This window comes from Lissotriton vulgaris, chromosome 2_2, assembly GCF_964263255.1.
Source record: "Lissotriton vulgaris chromosome 2_2, aLisVul1.2, whole genome shotgun sequence".
NCBI lineage: Eukaryota > Metazoa > Chordata > Amphibia > Caudata > Salamandridae > Lissotriton > Lissotriton vulgaris.
In genome coordinates this window covers 117,538,662-117,559,421 of record NC_141688.1, presented here as the reverse complement: position 1 = coordinate 117,559,421, position 20,760 = coordinate 117,538,662, and positions in this window count along the sequence as shown.

Genomic DNA, 20,760 nt, shown 5'->3' with positions numbered 1-20,760 from the left:
AACCCTAGTTTCACCGTCACCTACGGAAACCTAGCAAGTCTATACATTTTTCAAAACTAGACACCCAGGAGAATCCAGAATGGGGTGTTGCTCTCACCAGGTTCTGTTAAAAAAAAGAACACATTTTCCTCACATTCCAGTGATGGAAGTCTAGAGGCAAGATGGTGGACGCAGTGATGTCCGAGTGAGGCAGGCTTTCTGCTGCTCCTTGCTGACAAATTTCCCCCACCTTCTTGGTTCTTTATGCTTGGGAGATTGGATTATACCTCGCTCATAGGCTATGCTGAGTGATGCTGAGTGATTTCTCCTGATATGAGCGGCTCCGGTGGCTACAACAGACATATCGACGCTTGGCTTACCATTTTACTGCCCGCTCACGGATACTGAGACGCGACTGTTGTCTCCGGTCCCTGCTCTCGCCCGCTCACCACATTCCGATACACCTTTGTCAGGCAGCAGTAGGTTACCTGAAAGACCCGCACCGGATTGCGGCTCCGCTACTGCATCCGATGCAAAAAGGCATCATTGGCTCCTAAGAACGCCACCGGCACCGGCACTGCGGGGAAAGGAACAGGTCCATGCACTCGGGCCGCAGCAGCCACAGTGTCAGCTGCAGCGGCCACTACGGCAGACAGAACAGGCACAGTCGGAGGCGTCTTCGAGGACGAGGCTTGTTTGGATTTGGTTTCCATTGGTGTGGGGGGGAGTGGACCAGGAATCAGCAGCTCGACGCGAAAAGGCAAATCTCCCTCCCTGAACTTGGGTAAAACTGCCGGTGAGGTCGGTGGTACTAAGCCCAAAATTCCAGGGATGTTTAAAGACCCAGCTCAAGCGTAAGAGATTGTTGATCCACAAAATATTCAGCCTGATATTTTACAACAAAAAATTATAGAGGCACCAGTTAGTAGTGTGATCAAAAATGCGTTTGCAGTGATAGTCACGGGAACTGATGGTAATAGTCCTTCCCTCCTCTCTGAAAATAACCTTTTACAGATGGATATGCAACAAATTATCTCTGATGTAGACTCAGTGGACTCTGCTGCCAAATTATATTCCATGTCGGATTTATCTAATCTATCGGGCACTGAGAGCAATGAAATTGATTGGGCTGATGATAGAAGCTTGACAAGCTCAGTGCCTCTGGAGGAGGATGAAGGTAGCCCCACAGAGGGAAATACAGTGTGTAATGCTACCCCCGCAGCGCTCCTGCCTGGACCACGATCGTCTGCTACTGAATACTTTGAAAATGACGGATCTCCCATGCTGGCCCCTCCCGCGATTGAACCTGGGTCTTTTGGATCAACCGGCATAGCACTTGAATCTATCGAATCTGAGAGGCTCTCTGAGCATGTTTCCTCCAATGTCTCTAATGTCTGTGCTGGCCATGAGATTGAGACTGTGTCTGAGATCGAGACTGAGATCACTTTGGCCACAAATCTTCAAGCAATTACACTGCATCGGGAAGAAACAAAAGCGGAGGCTTTGCGCACACAAGGAGCGGTCCGCAAACTTCATAATACAGTACGCCGGGTCATTAAGTCAACTAATGAACTGTCTACACGGGTTGCCGAGGCAGAGGCCAGAATTTCTTCAGTTGAAGATGAAATGGTGCAACAGAAGGCGGAAGTCGCCTCATTAACCGCTCTTAGAGATGATGTCAACTGGAAATTAATCGATATTGAGAATAGAGCAAGAAGAAACAATCTTCGAGTCTTAGGCATCCCTTAAGGGTCTGAAGGAAGTAATATCCGGCAGTATGTCCAAGAGTTATTCTCAGAAGCTTTTCCCGAATTAACACAATGGAGATGGGAACTCGAACTACAAAGAGTACATCGATTCCCCTTCCACAAACGCTCTGGCAATAGGTCTATTGATGAGAAACCTAGAGCAATTTTGATCTGTTTAAATAACTTTCTATCCCGAGAAGCTTTTTATGACTTAGCTAGACCAGATCGTAAGAGGAAGGGGATTGAGTTTTTTGTTCGCCCAGATTATTGCCAGGCTAGAGTTCAACAGAGGTGGCATTTTCGACAGCTAATACCCCAGTTTTAAGCCAAGGGATCCTTTGCGTTCTTATTGAATCCTTCCAAGCTAAAGGTGGTCTCTAAAGAGAAAAACTCTTTTTTGTATCAGAGATTGCTGCTAGAGATTTCTTAGATACAATGCAGCTTATTGACTCTGTTTGATTTTCTTGAGCAATGTATAATTAGCTCTAATTATGTTATGCTATGCTTTCAATCTCTTTTCTTTTTGCTTTAGAAGGTGGGGGTGATCGGTGGGGGGCAGTTAGCCTTTCTCTCCCCACACCTATGGGGACTTGTCAGTCCCTTTGTCTCATATGGGTGGGTGTGGTGGGTTTTCAGGGGAGGAAGGGTGGGGTGGGGGGGTGGTGTGTGGGGCAAGGAATAACAGAGAAGAAATATTTTCTACAAATTACAGCCGAGACTTAGTCAATAAGGATTCTTTAAGCATGTATTGTTCTTTTGTCGTATTAGCCAGTGTGATCATTGTTTGTCTGATTTTCTGTGGTCTAATTTATTTTGAGAATGGGTAGATTCATTATATGTTCCTGGAACATTTGTAGGCTAAATGATAGGAGGAAAAGGGGAATAATGGCCCAAATGCTTAAAGCTGTGAACATTGATGTAGTGTGAATACAAGAAACTCATTTAGCATGGAAGAACAAGAACTGGTTTAAAGAGTTAGGCCTTGAACTAGTAGGCTGTACTCGGGAAGGTACAACTACAAGAGGCGTTGCCATATTAAAAAGATATGGGCTAGGGACAAGTAAGCACGTTAAAGAGGACCCCTTGGGTCGGTGGGTAATTAGTGAACTATGCTTGGAGGATTGACTGCTGACTATTTGCACTATCTATGGCGCCAATTCAGATGATCCAGATATGTTGAATCAGCTGAGTATAGAGCTGGCAACGTGGCCGTCCCCTCTAGTCTTATGCGGAGATTTTAACTTACATTTAGATGGAAAAGATGACATATCTAGTAATTATGTTTATGGGGGAAAGAAGAAAAATCTTTTCAGGGCTACCAAAGGGATTATTAAAGAATTTGGGTTAATAGATGTAGGTTATTTAAAGGGAAGGGGTGCCTTTTATTCTGCCCCGCATCAGAAACACTTCTGCCTAGATTATTTTTTTGTAACTGCTGGATATATTAACACTGCCAAAAATATTAGGTTTGAGATCCTCCCCAAAATAATCTCTGACCACAACCCTATCATTCTTGACTTAGATATTAATTTCAGGCCATCCCCCAGGCCTTGGACTTTTGAGCGGAAACTACTATTTGATCCTCTATATGTTGAGCAGATGGGGAAGTGGATTCCTGAGTTTTTTTAAATTAATCATGGTTCTGCTACGGTAAAGATGGTGTGGGATGCTTTTAAATAAGGGGTTCGGGGAGAAACATTAAGCTATTCAAATGATAAGCAGCGCGAAACTCAGAAAGTAGATGATATTGAGATGATAAAACTGCGAGACATTGAAATTCAGCTGATGACAGCTTGTAGTAGAGGGCTAAATACTGATCAAATCTTAAAAGATCTAGCCATACAGAAAGAAACATTACATCAGAACTTTGCTACAAAATTAGCTCTACAAATCGCAGCGTATAGATCAGAGATGGATGAGGTGGGAGAAAACTCAGGGAGACTATTAGCGAAAAGACTGCGACAGAAGGAGGTGGCTGCAAGAATAGATAAGATCTTGGATGATTCAGGGCAATTGCACGACAAACCTGCTGAAATACTGGAGACCTTTTGTGAATTTTATAGCAAACTATATAAAGAGGATCCTAACAACAGAGGAGTCTGAGCAATTAGATACTCCAATTACCTGGGAAGAAATTGAGACATCCTTAATGTTATTAGCCTCGGGCAAAGCTGTTGGGCCTGATGCCATCTCTCTGGAATTTTTTAGGGCGGGATTCAATAATCACTATCTTTCTTAAAAAAGATAAGTTGCCGTTAATGCCTACTTCATTAGGCCCATATCGCTCATCAATGCGGACAGTAAGGTATATTCCAAGATTCTAGCATCACGCCTGTCCAGCATTATTACACCGCTGATGTCAACATTCCAGGATGGTTTTATTCCTTCACGTGACACAGCTGATCATGTACGTCGTTTTGTGGATTGGGCTCAAGCAACTAGTTCCACCATCGGTGTAACCCTTTTGGATGCTGAAAAAGCATTCAACAGGGTTTCTTGGGCATATATGTGGGAATCGTTAGTCAGAAAAGGATTCAGTCCAGGTATTATAACAGCTTTAAAGACTATTTATCACTCCCCCACTGCTTCTATACGTTTGGGTGGTCAAACATCTTCCTCGTTTTTAATCTCCCGTGGGACACGGCAAGGGTGTCAGTGTTTACCATTACTTTTTGCTTTTTACATAAACCCCTTTTTGAACCGGCTAAATCTTGCTCAAAATATCAAACCTATACACCTAGGTCACATAGACTATCGAGCACTAGCATACGCAGACAACATAGTTGTAGTCACAACAGATATAGGCACTACACTTCCTGTTATAAATGAACTAGCGGCACAGTTTGGATCATTCTCAGGTTACAAGTTGAATTTATCCAGAACTCAGATCCTGCATGTTGGAGGTGATCCGCCGGCTAATATAGCCACTGTTCCTGAAGTTACTTATTTGGGAATTAAGATCTCACTCCCAGTTTCTAATATTCCAGAATTAAATAATAATCCCGCATTGGCTAAAATAAATGCGACATTAGAGAGACTGGATCACCTCCATTTATCTTTATATGGCAGAGCTAATGTATTAAAAATGCTGATCTTACCTACATTTTTATATATATTCTGTACAATTCCCATTGAATTCCCTGCCGTCTGCTTAAAAAAATTAGAGAGGGCGTCTTCTAGATTCTTGTGGGGCTCTAAGCGACAACGTAGATCTTATAAAAAGAGGGCTCTTCCTAAAGAGCGGGGTGGATGGGGCATTCCTTATTTCTGGTTTTACTATGTTGCCGCATCTCTACAATTTATCAATCCACTTGTAGTTGGGGATAGAGCGCGATTCCCGTTGTGTAACACTCCATCTATTTATGAGCTCGCGATGGGTGAAGAGAGAAAGGGGTGTTTGGTTTAGGTAGTCGAGCCTAGCTACTTTAAGAAGACCAAATTCAAGATCTTAAAAGCCGCCTACACAGTGTGGAAATTGGTCAAGCGTCAGATGGGAATTTTAAAACTAAATGTGTATACACCATTTACCTCATCTGATTTATTACCTTTTATTTTTCGCGACCAGAATGGAGTACTAGAGGAATTCGATGTTTAGAGGACTTGTTTCAAGAGGGACATCTAGTTTCTTTTATCGATTCGCAGAATAATTTTGGTTTACAGAAAAATGATTTTTTAAATTCCTTCAAATCCGTAGTTTTTTACAGACTTTAGGACCAGGTTTAGAACATCAAATGATTAAAACTCCTCTCATTGAGAGCATGGCGAAAAAACCATAAATTGGCCAATTTTACTCTTATCTGATTCATGAATTCTCAGATGATTTGGAAAGCTGCCAAATGAAATGGGCAACTACGTTTGGGATAGTCGAAACTAATATTGCTGAATCCGTCATGCTGGCCAATCGAGTGCTCATTACAGGAAGGATGCGTTCACAGCATTTCATGGCTATACACGATCTATAATATACTCCCAGGAAGATCTCTAAATGGAGCTTGACCACAGGGACAAAATATAATAGGTGTGGACAATTCGCTGCTGATGCCGTGCTCATGTTTTTTTTTTGCCCAAAACTTTCTGAATTTTTTTCTCTTATTGAACAGTTTCTGTTTGCAATTCTGGCGCGCCCGATCAGCATAATTGGCGAATTGGTGGTAACTGGTTGTGGTCTGGGAACTGTGGACCTAAGGCTACGACATGCTTTTTCTTCATTTGTATGGCTGTAATACGGGCTTGCGTTACAAAAGGCTGGATTAATCCTGATCCACCCTCTTTTTTTAGTTGGCGTGAAAGATTATTGATGATGTATAATTTGGAACTTTCCATTTATAAAACTAAAGGAACTAGGAAGAAGGCTATGGGAGCAAAGATATGGGCACCTATTACGATTTGGATTTAGGAAATGGTACAGATGTTATGAATTTGTAATACTGTGACAATTTTCAATCTGCATACTCTGTTTTCCTTGCATAAAATTGGTTAAAAAATGTTTTAAAAAATAAAATAAAAAATAAACATTCCAGTGATGGAAAGTTCTGTAATATGCGTGGATCAACAAAATTTCACCCATCCCACATTCCCAAAAGTCTTCCAATTAAAATGGTACCTCACTTGTGTGGATAGGCCTAGTTCCCGGGACAGAAAACGTCTCAAAACGCAACATGGACACACCAAATTTGTATAGCAAAAACTGACCCTTTTTTTGCAAAGTACCTAGCTGTAGATTTTGAACCCTAGCTCTGCCGGCACCTAGGTAAACCTAGCAAACCTATACATTTTTTTTTACAACTAGACACCTATGGAAATCCAGAAGGGGGTGACTTGTGTTTCTCTCACCAGGTTCTGTTTCCCAGAATCCCTTGCAAACCACAAACTTTGTAAAAAAAAAAACACATTTTCCTGTGATGAAAAGTTCTAGAATCTGCGTGGATTCACAAAATTCCACTCACCCCACATTCCCCAAAGTCTTCCGATAAAAACTGTACATCACTTGTGTGGGTAGGCCATGTGCTCGTGACAAGAAATGGCCCAAAACACAAGATTGACACACAAAATATTTACAGCGAAAACGGACCCTTTTTGGCAAAGAGCCTAGCTGTCGAATTTGAACCCTAGCTCTGGCGGCACCTAGGAAAACCTAGCATACTTATACATTTTTTAAAACTAGACACCCAGGGGAATCCAGGAGGGGGTGACTTGTGTTGCTCTCACCAGGTCCTGTTACCAAAAATACCCTGCAAATCTCAAACTTTGTAAAAAAAAAAACATTTTCCTCACATTCCTGTGATGGAAAGTTTGAGAATCTGCATGGATCCTCAAAATTCCACCCAACCATGCATTTCCTTAAGTCTTCAGATAAAAAATGGTACCTCAGTTATGTGGGTAAGCCTAGTGCCCATGACAGGAAATAGCCCTCCAAAAAAAGCAACGTGGGCACACCAAATTTTTACAGTGACTACTTACCCTTTTTTGACAAACTGCCTAGCTGTAGATTTTGAACCCTAGCTCTGCCGGCAACTAAGGAAACCTAGCAGACCTATACATTTTTTTAAACTAGACACCCAGAGAAATCCAGAAGGGGTGACGTGTGTGGCTCTCACCATGGTCTGTTACTTAGAATCCCATGCAAACCTCAAAAATGTAAAAAAAAAACCAATCATTTCCTCACATTTTTTTGACGTTCTGAAATCTGCGTGGATCCTCAAAATTCCACCCACCCCACATTCCCCAAAGTCTCCCAATAAAAATGGTATCTCACTTGTGTTGGTAGGTCTAGTGCCCGTGGCAGGAAATGGCCCAAAATCCAACGTGGACCCACCAAATTTTTACAGTGAAAACTGACCCTTTTTATTGCAAAGTGCCTATCTGTAGATTTTGAACCCTAGCTCTGCCGGCACCTAGGGAAACCTAGCAAACCTATACATTTTTAAAAACTAGACACCCAGGGGACTCGAGGAAGATGTGACTTGTGTGGCTTGCACCAGGTTATGTTACCCAGAATCCCCTGCAAACCCTCAAACTTTGTCAAAAAATTGAATTTTCCTCACATTTCTGTGATGGAAAGTTCTGGAATCTGTGTGGATCCACAAAATTCCACCCTCCCTGCAGACAGGCAAGGAGCCAAAACGTATTGAGGAGACATCCAAATTACCTATCAAAAACCAACCTGGTTTTGTGAGTGGGGGGGTCACCTGGGAATTTTGGCCTTGGTCTCGGTAGCCATCTTGGGAAAACTACCAAACCCACACATTACTGCAAAAAAGTCACCCGGGGGAGTCCAGCAAGGCATTGCATGGACCCCCCAACGTTTTCCTACCCAGAAACTCCTGCAAACCTCAAATTACCTGAAAAAATCAAATTTTTCTCAAATTTCTGTGTGGGAAAGATGTGAGATCACCGGGCTGACACAAATTTCCTACCAGCCAGCATGTCCACAAGTCTTCCGATAAAAATGGTACCTCACTTGTGTGGGTGGGTCAAGTTCCCTCAACAGGCAGGAGCCCAAAACTTGTTGAGGAGACATCTAAATTACCTATCACAAAACAACCTGGTGTTGCACGGGGGGTCACCTGAGTTTTTGGCCCCGTGCTCAGCTGCCTTCTTGAGAATTTATCAAACCCACACATTTCTGAAAACTAGACACCCGGGGGAGTCTAGCGAGATATGACTTGCGTGGAACCGCCAATGTTTTCCTTCCCAGAATCTCCTGCAAACCTGAAATTCAGCTGGAAAAAATCACATTTAATTTTCAAATTTCTGTGTGGGAAATTTGTGGGATCACCTGACTGACACATATTTCCTGCCACCCAGAGCTCCCCCAGGTCTCGCGATAAAAATGATACCTCATTCACATGGGCGGGCCAAGTACCACAGGTACTTGGCACAGACAGGCACCACTCAGCGTTCCCCTCAGTCTCCCGATAAAAAAGATACCTTACTTGTGTGGATGGGCCAAGTGCCAATAGCATGGAAATGCTAAAAAAATGCAGAGATTGAGGGGGACCAAAGCTGGTCCAAAAGGGCAGTTTGTTTATAAATTTTTAGGCTGACGCTACTTTGGGCACCCATACAAGTGAGGTATAATTTTTCTTGGGAGACCAAGTGGAATGCTGTGTAGGTAAAATGTGTGCGTGTGTGGTGATCCTACAACTTCCTCACACAGAAATGTGTAGAAAATGTGACTTTGTAAGTTAATTTGAAGTTTGCAGTGGATTCTGGGTAAGAAAAGGCAGGGGGATCCATGCAAGCCACACTGCCAGCTAAGAGTCAGTACACGTACACCACTATCAACACCCACACTGCCAGCCAAGCACCATCCGTGCACATCGTCAGCCAAGCAAAATCCACACACACCGCCAGCCAAGTGCCATTCATGCACACAGCTACCAAAGCGCCATCCACGTACACAACCAGTCAAATGCTATCAATGCACACAGTCAATCAAACAATATCCATGCACACCGCCAGCCAAGTGCAATTTCCACACACTGCCAGCCAAGCAGGGTCGGACTGGGAACAGCAACCAGCCCTGGCAGATTGCTGCTCGACCCGCCCTGGCAGGGGGGAGGCGTGCTTGGAAAAAGCACTGCTCTGGCTTTTGTTAATGGGGACCAATATTGCAGTACTGATGCAAAACTGACTCCCAGTGACAAAACTGCCCCCAACGGCTAGAAAACCAACCCCACCCCTCCGGCCCACTGGGTAAATGTACGGTGCCCGCGACAGCCAGTCCGGATCTACAGCCAAGCAACATCCATGCACACAGCCGTCCCAGCCCCAGTCCACCAACTCTGCCAGCCAAGCACCACTCCACGCACACCACCAGGCAAGCGCCAATTGACACACACCGTCATCAAGTGCAAATCCACCCACAACATTAGCCAAGTGCAGGTCCAAACACACCGCCAGCTAAATCCCAGTCAAAGGTCAGTACACGCAGACCGTCAGCCAAACTCCAGTTTACACACACACAAACTGTCCCTGGTTTCTAGAGGTTTTCTGCCCGCTTGGATCCAGATGAGACCCTAGTCTGGCATGCCCATAAACATATCCCTGGTGCCTAGTGGGGGAAGAATGACTGGAATTGCACTGTCTTGGGCAGCCCCCAACCCTAAATCAAATTTTTAAAAAATCCCTGGCTTCTAGTGGGCTTTCTGCCCCCGAGGGGGGGCACATTGAGGGCTACTGCCTCATCTGCTGCCACCATTTTGTGGGATGATGGTGGGGGCATTGGCATGCTCATCTTGGTCAGCCCCTACACCTAAATTCAATGGCTTTCTGCCCCCCTGGCAGGGCAGATTAGGGGCTACTGCTCCCATCCGCCCCTTAGGGTGGGCAGAAAGACTGTAATTTTGTTGGAGGGGTAGGGCATTGGCATGCCTATCTTGGGCAGCTAAGTCAAAGTAACTTCCCTTTGGGATTCACTTAGTCGCATACCAGTATACACAGTTAACACTCACTCTTCACTCCTGTACAAACCATAGCAATCGCCAAGGAACAGTATATAAATGTTTTATTAACTGAATAAATGCCCAATAAAGATAGTAATAAATATATAAACATTTATTCAGTGTAAAGCCTAAAATCACAAATCAATATTCAAATAAAAACTACAATCACATGTTTTTTTGTTAAAAAAGAGAGGAAAAATCTCCTTATTATAAGGTTCAATAAACAAATCAACTTCTCACAGTTATCAAATTAAATCAGCATTAACAATTAAAAAGCATATTAAATGCATTCAAACATAGAAAATAATATCTCATACAATTTATAACAACATGATTAAGACAATTTAATAAAACATGACCGAGAGCAACACGTTTCGGTGGTAGTTTCAGGTCCAAACCACCTTCTTCAGGCTGTCATAAAAATCGTGTCCGGAAATCCTAACATCTATATAGAAAAAAGTAATATCTGTAAGGATCCGATGCTAATTCGAACAATAATACATATATATGTACAAAGCAGATAAAAATATCCTCCATCAATAACACACCCATATACTAGACCAATGGCATTGCTGAAGTCACCTATGAATCTAAGCACACATATATCACTCTCCTCTCTATATTCCAGTTTTCATATTTACATACATCAAGTGAATAAATATCCACATGAGAACAAAATGACCAACATGTGTGTCACATAAAATCCACTCTTAATTAAAGTAATGGATGGCTGAATTTGTATAACAGGCTATGCTCCCCCTTCCCCCTAAGGTAAAATAAAAAAGGACCCACCAAAGCTAACCACACGTAAATTTCATAGCAAAGGGGCTTCCACCTCTATCACCTCCTCTGTTTCCAAAAAGTTGTTCAGTCGCAACTTAAAAGTTCTCTTCGAAACCTAATTGAAAAATAAAATAAAATTGCCCGTGGAGATAAGGCTGTGGGTCTATTGATTCCAGATATACCCAATCTATCATAAGAGCAGTGTTTATATTATCCACATACCTCTCATGCTCAGAATACGAGTTAAAAACACATCAATGGTATCTACAGAATCCTGATAAGATATCCTGTGGGTCAAAGGTAAAAATCTTTTTATGAAATACTCTCACTTATGTTGAAAGCTATTCTATTTATTCATAATCCATCACAAAGTACATACTTTTTTTTTAAATTGCTGTTCAATTTTCATAAGAACATGGGTCAAAAATTGAGGCCATGGATATAATCTGTAGAATAAGCAAAACAAAATATATCTTTAGTTCCAAAAAACCTCCCATTAAGTAAACTATACAGTCTAACTAGGCTGCCTTACAAAATGGGTCATATTTACCTAAGTTATAGTTAAAATTGGTGCAGAGAAGTCATTCTGTTGAATAAATGCCAACAGCGTTTATATCCTTTCAGTCTTGATAGTTGATATCTAGAAGGGCATATCAAGTAGCGCAATCAACTCGCTATAAACTACTTTAAGTTAAATGGCAACATTTAAAAAAACATACTAATCTGTCACTATCCGGTAGTTTAGAATATAAAACAAACTGCTTATAATATCTCAGGCAATATCCAAAAATAAAATGGAGTACCCGGTTTTATACACGTTCACAAAATGCGTTAAATAAAGTATTGAAGAACATGGTTAAAATAAACCCGCAAATCGGCAACCCGACTTACACTTTTCACTCGTAGTGCCATAGGACTTGAGCAGTTATTTCCATACAATGAACCTCACCACTCGATTGCCGCGTGGGCAACTGCACTCTACCCATAACTAAACAATCCTTTGTATAACGCCTGTCTATCAACTTACCGGGATATTAAAATCTCCGAGAGTATCAGGCCACAGCTTGTCCCTCTGTCACACAGCGTAAATGACTCACCTCACTTGGAGGTCTCTTTTTATATCCCTTCGAAACGCCGGCATCCTGCACTCCAAAATCCACAATCCACCACTGTGAACAAGTGGATGACGGACTAATACGTAAGCTCCAGTGCGTATGGGGTCTTTTAACTCATGAACAGCAAAAGAGGACTTCACATGACGGTTACAGAATTTTAACAGCAACCATTTTGAGGCAGGAATTAGCTTGTCGCACCTTGCCTATCCTTGCTCGCAATACGAGGCAACATACAAAATCAGATACTCTATATTGTTGTGCATCGGTCGCCATATCGCAGCAAAATCGGGAGACATTCTCTTTTACTAAATATAATACATATCAATTTTGATCCAATTCAGCTCTAAATAACCCTACAACCCATCTCAAATACATTCAATAAACAATGTGGGAAATATGCTGTAAGACAGCGCAATCTATTCAAAGGCATTCTATTTATCAAATAAACCCTGTGTGTCCATCTCACAAGGGAAAATAAAAAGACCATCATTGGACTTTAATGCACACATTTAAAAACAAATTGTGATACTGTGTTGATAAAAACAACAATAAACACAAAAGATGGAGCTATCTCTCCCAACATCTATGCCCATTCCTGTATGCTAATGTATCTCAAAAATGGAACAACCTATAACATCCTTTCCCATTCTTCTCTGCTATTTAATCCCTGCCTGATAGTATCCAATATTGATATATACCATTGCTCTCTTTTTTTTCTTTGTCCTCTAGGTTTCCTCCTCTATTATTAATAGTAACTCTCTCAAGAATAAACCAGATCAAATCTATTGCTCTATGACCAAATTCAAGAAAATGTGCCACCAGGGGAGCATTACTTTTTTTTGTCTTAATCGCAGATTTATGCTCGGCTAACCTAACACTCAGCTCACGGCTTGTTTCGCCAAGTAGGCCAAGCCACATGGACAATGTAAATAGTAGATAACATTTTTGTTGCTGAAGTTATTAACACAGTGCACTCTCATGGTCCTACCATTATGAGTGATTTATCTTGTCACTATACACTTGGGCAGCTGCCACCCCTACATTTCATGAAAAAAAATCCCTGGCATCTAGTGTGCTTCCTGCCCCTCTGGGGGGCAGAAAGACTGTAATTGTGTGGGGCGGGGTGGAGGCATTGGCATGCCCATCTTGGGCATTCCCCACCCCTAAATTCCACAAAAGAAAAATACCTGGTATCTAGTGGGCTCTCTTCCCCCCTGGGGGACAGATTGGGGGCCACTGCCCTCATCTGCCCCCCATAGAGGGCAGAAAGACTGATTATGCCAATTATTAATTGGGGGGAGCAAAGGCCCATGCCTAAAGGGCCGCTCCCCCCTCCTTTGTGGCTGGTGGATGGATCCCTGCTTGGAGATCACCCCCCTCTGGTGATCCTCAAGCAGGGATCCACTAGAGATTCTCCCCTTTCTAACAATACCTCTCCTGACTTTCTAGGTGCTCAGGAGGCTGGATAGCCCCCTGAGCACATAGAAAGTGAAACTGAAAGGAGCCTATCGGCTCATTTCAGGTTTGGTTTCTATGAAATGACGCCGCGCAACGTGCGTGCTGATCTTCATTTCATATAAATAAAAAATAAAGCCTCTGAAGCAGGGGAAGATCTTCCTCAGCTCCTGAGACTGTTGCGGGGGGGGGGGGGGGGGGGAATCCTTCTGCTGCCTGCACCAAAGAGATTCCCTGTGTCATGGTATCAGATGCACTGGAGCTGTCCAACGCAGATGAGCACTTATGCCTCGGGTGGATCCCGCGCGTCCGACCCTTGGAACCGGACCTGCTTTAAAAAAAAAATTCATTTTAAAAAGCTACAGCAGGCAGTAGTCCCATGTATCACTACCTACTCCCATTGAATCTGGGCTCTGATTTCCAAAATGGAATAGGTCACAAGGGGACCTCTTCCCATTTGCGAACCAATTACCACTCCAACTTGGGAGTCGGTAACTGATCAGTGGTTTGCACCTTGAATAGTAGTTGTAAACTATTGATACACAGGTCAACAAATCACTATTTGGAATGCACCTAACACGTCTCTTGCAAATTGTAATTCAGTCATTATTTCTTAACCCATTTTAGAGATTTGGAGAAACGTTTCCAAATTGCAAAATGGTTCAGTAGATATGTAATCGGGTTGTTGGGGACACAAACACAGTGTTTTACTGAATTTCAGGGTTTGCAACTGCAAAAATCCTTTGTGCATCTGGCCATCAGTTTGCCAAAACATCTCATATGGAACAAAATTAATCCCGCAACTAGGTTGGAATTCATTCATGATATGGAAACATCATGGTTGGCATCTTTATAACATGCCTGCTTGCCATTTCAATGGTGCTACAATATGCACAATGGGAACTTTATGTTTACGTGGATCCAGGATCCAGTTTCTGCATTCTAGGGATTTTAAACAGCCACTCTACACAGTATCCTTGGGGTACTACCCATACAAAGTCCTGAATCCTAGGGACTCCAACCAGCCAACTAGTACTGTATTGAAGTCACAATCACCCACCACATTTGCATTACATTATAGACATGCTAACCCATCATACTGACCATAGGGATGCTTACAACCCACAGCACTGCATTTGAAGTGCAGAAACGTGCCATGCTACCATGCATATTAGGACACTAACTCTAAATACTGCATTGTATTGTAGGATGCTTACACACCACATGGAAGTGAATTCTATTCTATTCACACTGATCCACCATGTATTACAGTATGCTAGGAATACTACACCTCTCTGCTTCCAAGGGTTGAAAACCCACCACATTGCACTTCATCTTAGGGGTGGACACGCAAGAATAGGGAAGAACTTTTCTGGTAGCCATTCAATTATTTTGGGCCAAGGTGGGCTGGACTGCCTTTCCCTGAGGCCCGACCATTCTCTAGCATTTTAATTCACGTGCCCACCTACTTTCCACCTATAGATGAAATGGTTCAGCTGTGGCAGGGATAGGCCACTGCGGCGGCCATACGCAAAATGGCTTTTGAAGAACTCCCAGCCCTTCACCATGTGTGTTCGATCGGCGTTCCAATCCCAAACGTGCCAGCGAGCTAGTGAACACCATTCCATGCCCCAGTGGCACTATTCTGGTCTGGGCCTGAGTTGTCTGGCTGTATTCTTGGCATGAGTGAGATAGTGACAGAAGAAGCAACATAACATGCTGATGAGCTGGGGTGGTGCTCAGTGGTGCTGTGTTAAGCAAGAGTCCAGCTTCGAATGTTTTTTTGGTGTGCATGGTATTTAAAAAGTAAGCATGTATATTTCATGTTTTACATGTCTTGCAAGTGAAAAATCTCCAAAGTAATTTTTCAGTGTGGCAAGGCTGGCCCTCCCATAGGGAAACACTGCAATACAGTATAACAACTTATAATGCTTCATTTTGGTTTGGAAGGAGCTAGGAAAATGGGAGTTGGCCTAACGGCTGGGGTGGTCGACCTCGAATCTGGGAAACTGAGTTTGAGTCTTGGAAATGACGCTGAACATCCTGTGATTCTGGGCAAATCATTTAATCTCCCCGTGCCTAACAAAAAAATAAAAAATGAATGTGTCCTCATGTCATGCAATTGGTGCTATGTAAAATGCTCTGATGCTCGATTCGGGTCAACTTTGCGCTATATAAAACTCTGTAAAAAAAAAATTACTCAAGGACGTATTTTCATAGTCATTTTAAATCCAACTTAGTGTATATTACTATTAGAAAGATGTCATTTTCCCATCTAAGATAAATGTGACTTTCTGCCTGTGTTTAGTGTTACATGACTGGTAAATGGCTCCCCTGTGGTGAGAAGTGAAGTGCTCCCAGAGAGTGGACAAAAAGTCTATGCGTGGTGGTGCTTGTTTCTCTTCCTTGAGCAGGATAGCCTGGGTGCTACTCCCAGACCCTTCCTGACCTTCAAAGACTTCCTAACATGTAACTGGCAGATATAACTCACATCTAGGCCTGCCCCCCTTGTCTTCTTAGTCAGCTTGGCTCCAAACTTAGTGGAGGATGAGGGGAGGCGGTCCCATAACTGGTTTAGAGTGACCATAATTGAGTATGTGCCCAATATCTTAAACACACATTTGGGTGGACACAGGAAAGTCTGATCAAGGGAAGAAGTGTTCTGCCATGTTGCATTTAGGTAGAATGGGGAACTGTGGGATAGATTACAGTAAAAGCATAGGAAGTGCTCACAAATTGGGTAGGGCCACCCTTAGGAACTTTTACCCCAGTGGGTACCTACTTGCCTTAAACCTAGGACCTCAGATGTTGGCTGACTTCCAGTTTGAGCTACCACGGGCCACAACAAGCTTTCAGTGTCCTTTTCTGCTTCCAATTGACCAACCCCCAACTGCACTTGACTTGGTTCCCTCTGATAGTTGCTTTGAGTGAGTCCTGGACAACCTGGAACTGTCCGCAATTTCCTAGACTATTGGCTGTGGTCTGAGTTTTTTCCTCTCTGCCTAGCTGCAAGGCTAAACCAGACTCGATGTCGCTCAGCACCCAATCAACAACCTGGCCAGACTTGATGCCGAACAGCTGCCAAATAATGACTTCATGAGACTCAGCACGGAGCAGCGCCCAATCAACGCTGACACCCTCCATCAATGGTAAGACCGGGGCTTCGCTATTCAGCACCCTGCCATCATTGAGCCCAGCTCCGAATCTAGTTTGCAGCTTGCCTCTCTGACTGCCCTTTGAAGACCAGAGTTTCTCCATAAACATTTCTAAGTCAGAGAGTAAACTCTCCATTGTGATGAAATTGGTACCTGTATCAGGCCTGTGCTCAAACGTGGTCAATCTTAACTTTTGACTTTGTCCTAGTTAAGTGCAATCAGATGACCGTGGTTGGTGTTCATTGCTTTTTGGTGCTACTTTCAACTAACACTTTACAAATTCATAACCCTAGCTCTACTGATTGGATTTATGTTGTTTTGGTGTCATTGTATTTATTGACATTTCTCTATATTTACTAAAGTTTGTGGGTATTTTCTTGTAGTGTGTTTTCCCTTATTTAATGTTTGAGGAAAAGCACCCCTCCCAACCTCCTGGCAGAGATGCCTTTCCAAGTGGCTCAGATTTAACTGATTTATCACTAGGTCCACTTGAGGATTCTGATCGGCTGATGACCCTAAGATATTGTCCACCATCTCCCTATGAGCATGTGATCAGGTCCAAAGCTTACTCAATATTATTAAATCTGGTTCCCCATTGATCCCTGCCCTTTGAAAATTATGCAACTGGCACCAGAGATAACAAATGGATATGATGGACGGAGCACCTAAACTTTTCAGACACTCACCCCTAGTCACAGATCTGGGTTGAATCCATCAACATTCTTTAGCTCACTTCGCCACTCCAGTTCAGATCCAGCTGTATGCAAATCAGTCTTGATTCTGTACCTTGTGAGTACCCGGACTGGCAAGACAGGTCTTCCCTGGACCAGATCAAATTGGTACACCTAACTGATATCTTTAAAATGAAATTCACTTCTGCCTATTTCCCAAAGCACTGGAAAAAGCCTCAATCTTGCCTCTACTCAAGAAGCCAAATCTTGACGCCACAGATTCCAACACCTATTTTCCTATTTCGCACCTTCCTTTCCTGGCCTAAAAATTGTAGAGAAGTCCATTAACCAAGAACTTTGCCGGCGGAGCACAGGTCCAAAATCCACAGCTAGGCACATTGCGCAAAAAGGGTGTGGAGTCACTGGTAAAATGTGATGTACCAAAGTTGCGTTTTGGGCCTTTGCTGTCGCGGGCACTAGGCCTACCCACACAAGTGAGGTACAATTTTTATCGGAAGACTTGGGAAATGCTGGATGTGTGAAAGTTTGTGGCTTCCCTCAGATTCCAGAACTTTCCATCACAGAAAAGTGAGGAAAATACGTTTTTGGGACAAAGTTTGAGGTTTGGAAGGGATTCTGGGGAACATAACCTGGTGAGAGTCACACAAGTCACCCCATCCAAGATTTCCCTGGGTGTCTAGTTTTAAAAAATGTACAGGTTTGCTAGGTTTTCCTAAATTCAGGCAGAGCGAGGGTCTAAAATCCACAGCTAGGCACATTGCGAAAAAAGGGTAAATTTTCACTGGAAAAATGTGATGTATCTAAGTTGCGTTCTGGGCCGATTCCTGTCACGGGCCGTAGGCTTACCCACACAAGTGAGGTACCATTTTTATTGGGAGACTTGGGAAAATGCTGGGTGGGTGGAAGTTTGTGGCTTCCCGCAGATTCCAGAACTTTCCATCACAGAAATGGAGGAAACATTTTTTGGGGGACTACGTTTGCGGTTTGCAAGGGATTCTGGGTAACTGAACCTGTTGAGAGGCACACAAGTCACCTCATCCTGGATTCCCCTGGGTGTCTACTTTTAAAAATGTAGAGGTTTGCTAGGTTTCCCTAGGTGCCCAAGTTGTGTTTTGGGCCTTTGCTGTCATGGGCACTAGGCCAACCCACACAAATGACGTACTATTTTTATCAGGAGACTTGGGGGAACACAAAAAGAATTCATTTTGAAAAATGTCCCGTAATTCACATGCTAGTATGGGTACCCACAATTTGGGAGATGTGCAAATAACTACTGCTTCTAAACTGTATATTTTGTTCTCATTTCAGAAATACATAAGTGTCCTTGATAGCGATTTTTCACTCTTTATATTTTACAAAATGAGTTGCTATATACCCTGTAGACAATAAAAAACCATTGCAAGGCACAGCTCAGTTATTGGCTCTCAGAACCTCTGGTTCTTGGTGAACCTACAAGTCCTATATCTCACCACAACCAGAAGGGTCCAGTGGTCGTAACAGTATATTGCTCTTAAAAAATCTGCCATACTTAGAAGAAGTTAAAGGTGAAAACGTTGGCACAAATGACTTTTTTTTTCAACATCATTTCAATATTTTTTTATTTCAACTTTGAAGGATCTTCACAAATGACCCCTTGCTGAATTCAGAATTTTGGCTGAATTCAGAATTCTGTCTACTTTTCAGAACGGTATAACAGTCCAGGATCCATTATTGGTTTCATACCCATTTCTACCACTAACTGGAAGGAGGTTAAAAGCACAAATAATAGGAAAAATAGGCTACGTCCCAGTAAAAAGCCAAAACTGTGTAGAAAATGTTGGTTGTCTGACGACAGTTTGCCTGTCCCTAAAAGCTGGGAAGATGGTGATTGTAATACCATTTTCAGAGAAAAAATAAGATGATTTCTTCTACAACACTTCCCCCACCCAATAAACAAAAGTTGCTGTATTTTGGCTAATTTCTGGGTCCCCTCCAGGGAATCCACAAACCCTGGATCCCTTTAAAATCCTCAGAATGTTAGAAGAAAAGGACGCAAATTTGGTGTGGATACCTTATGTCAGAGGTCTTCAAACTTTTGAAGGTTGAGCCCCCCCAGCTGAATTTTTTTAGATGTCGCCCCCCCCCCCCCCCTACACCCTGACAGAAATTACTGGAATCTGGTACAACACATAATCGATCGCCACCCGCGTATCCCGGGCCATATCCAGCAAATAATGTTCAAAACAATGAGTGTTTCCTCCTTCTCCATGAATTCCCTCACTACCACTCACCAACAATGCACCTCACCTCTCTATAGCACCTTTCTGGCAAGCATATAATTTTTCGTATAGCGCTACTCATAGTTTCATCATACTCAGGGGCATATGTACAAGCCCCTATAGAAACCACACTGTCGCTTTTTACGACGTTGTGGTGGTGATAGGGGCAGTGCCGCATTTACAAGGCAGAGTTAAGCTACTTAACTTGGCTTAACACTGCCTTGTAAATAAGGCCCCCTTTCATGCTAAGCTTAGCGTGAAAGGGTGGGCAGTTGGTGTTGCAGTGGGCGTTCTACTGCAACAGGCACTGATTTTGATGCTACGCCCGATTTACAAGGGCAGAGTAAAAGGGAGGCAGTGTTAAAACTAAGAACAGGGAAAACCTGGTCTTAAACAGGCGAAATTAGGAGAAATGCATTATTTCTCCTCATTTTTGCTTCATCCATGTGTGCTGTCTTGTGCAGCACACAAGGAAAAAGCAAAATGCCTTGTATTTGTAATCTTTAAAAAAAAACAATTTTGTGTTTTCCGTGTGTGCTGCATTAAGCAGCACACATGGAATTGTGACAAATGGCATTTAAAGATTGTTTATGTACAGGAAGGTCCTCCTCCTGTACATAAACAGTCTTTCCCCTGCTTGCAGACACCCTTGCACTACGGTGCAATGGTGTCTGCGCTGGCCCTACACTGCTAAGTGTAGCGCCAGCACAGGGGAACACAAGGCTGCACCATATTGTTGTAAATATGGTGCAGCTTTCCGTTTCTGAAGTGGCGGAGAGAGGCCTTAACCCATGACTGGTAACGCCTCACTCCGAAACTTCCTGGAACATATGCCCCTCAGTTCTTTGATCTGCATGGTACACCTTCTTTTTAGCAGGCACATTAACCCTCTGTACTGTGAGGGTGACAGGAGTGCTCATGTGAGTGCACAGTGAGTTATGCGACAGTGTGAGAGTAGGGTAAGTGGAGTGACTGCAGGGTAAGTGAGGTGACCATATGAATTTGGGTGTGCATGTTAGTGCAGAGTGGGACTAATGAATGCACAGTTAGTGATGGGCTTGTTGCATTAGATTGCAGATTGAGCAGTGAGGGGAACAGTTTAGTGAAGTGTCACATGAGTGCAGGGTG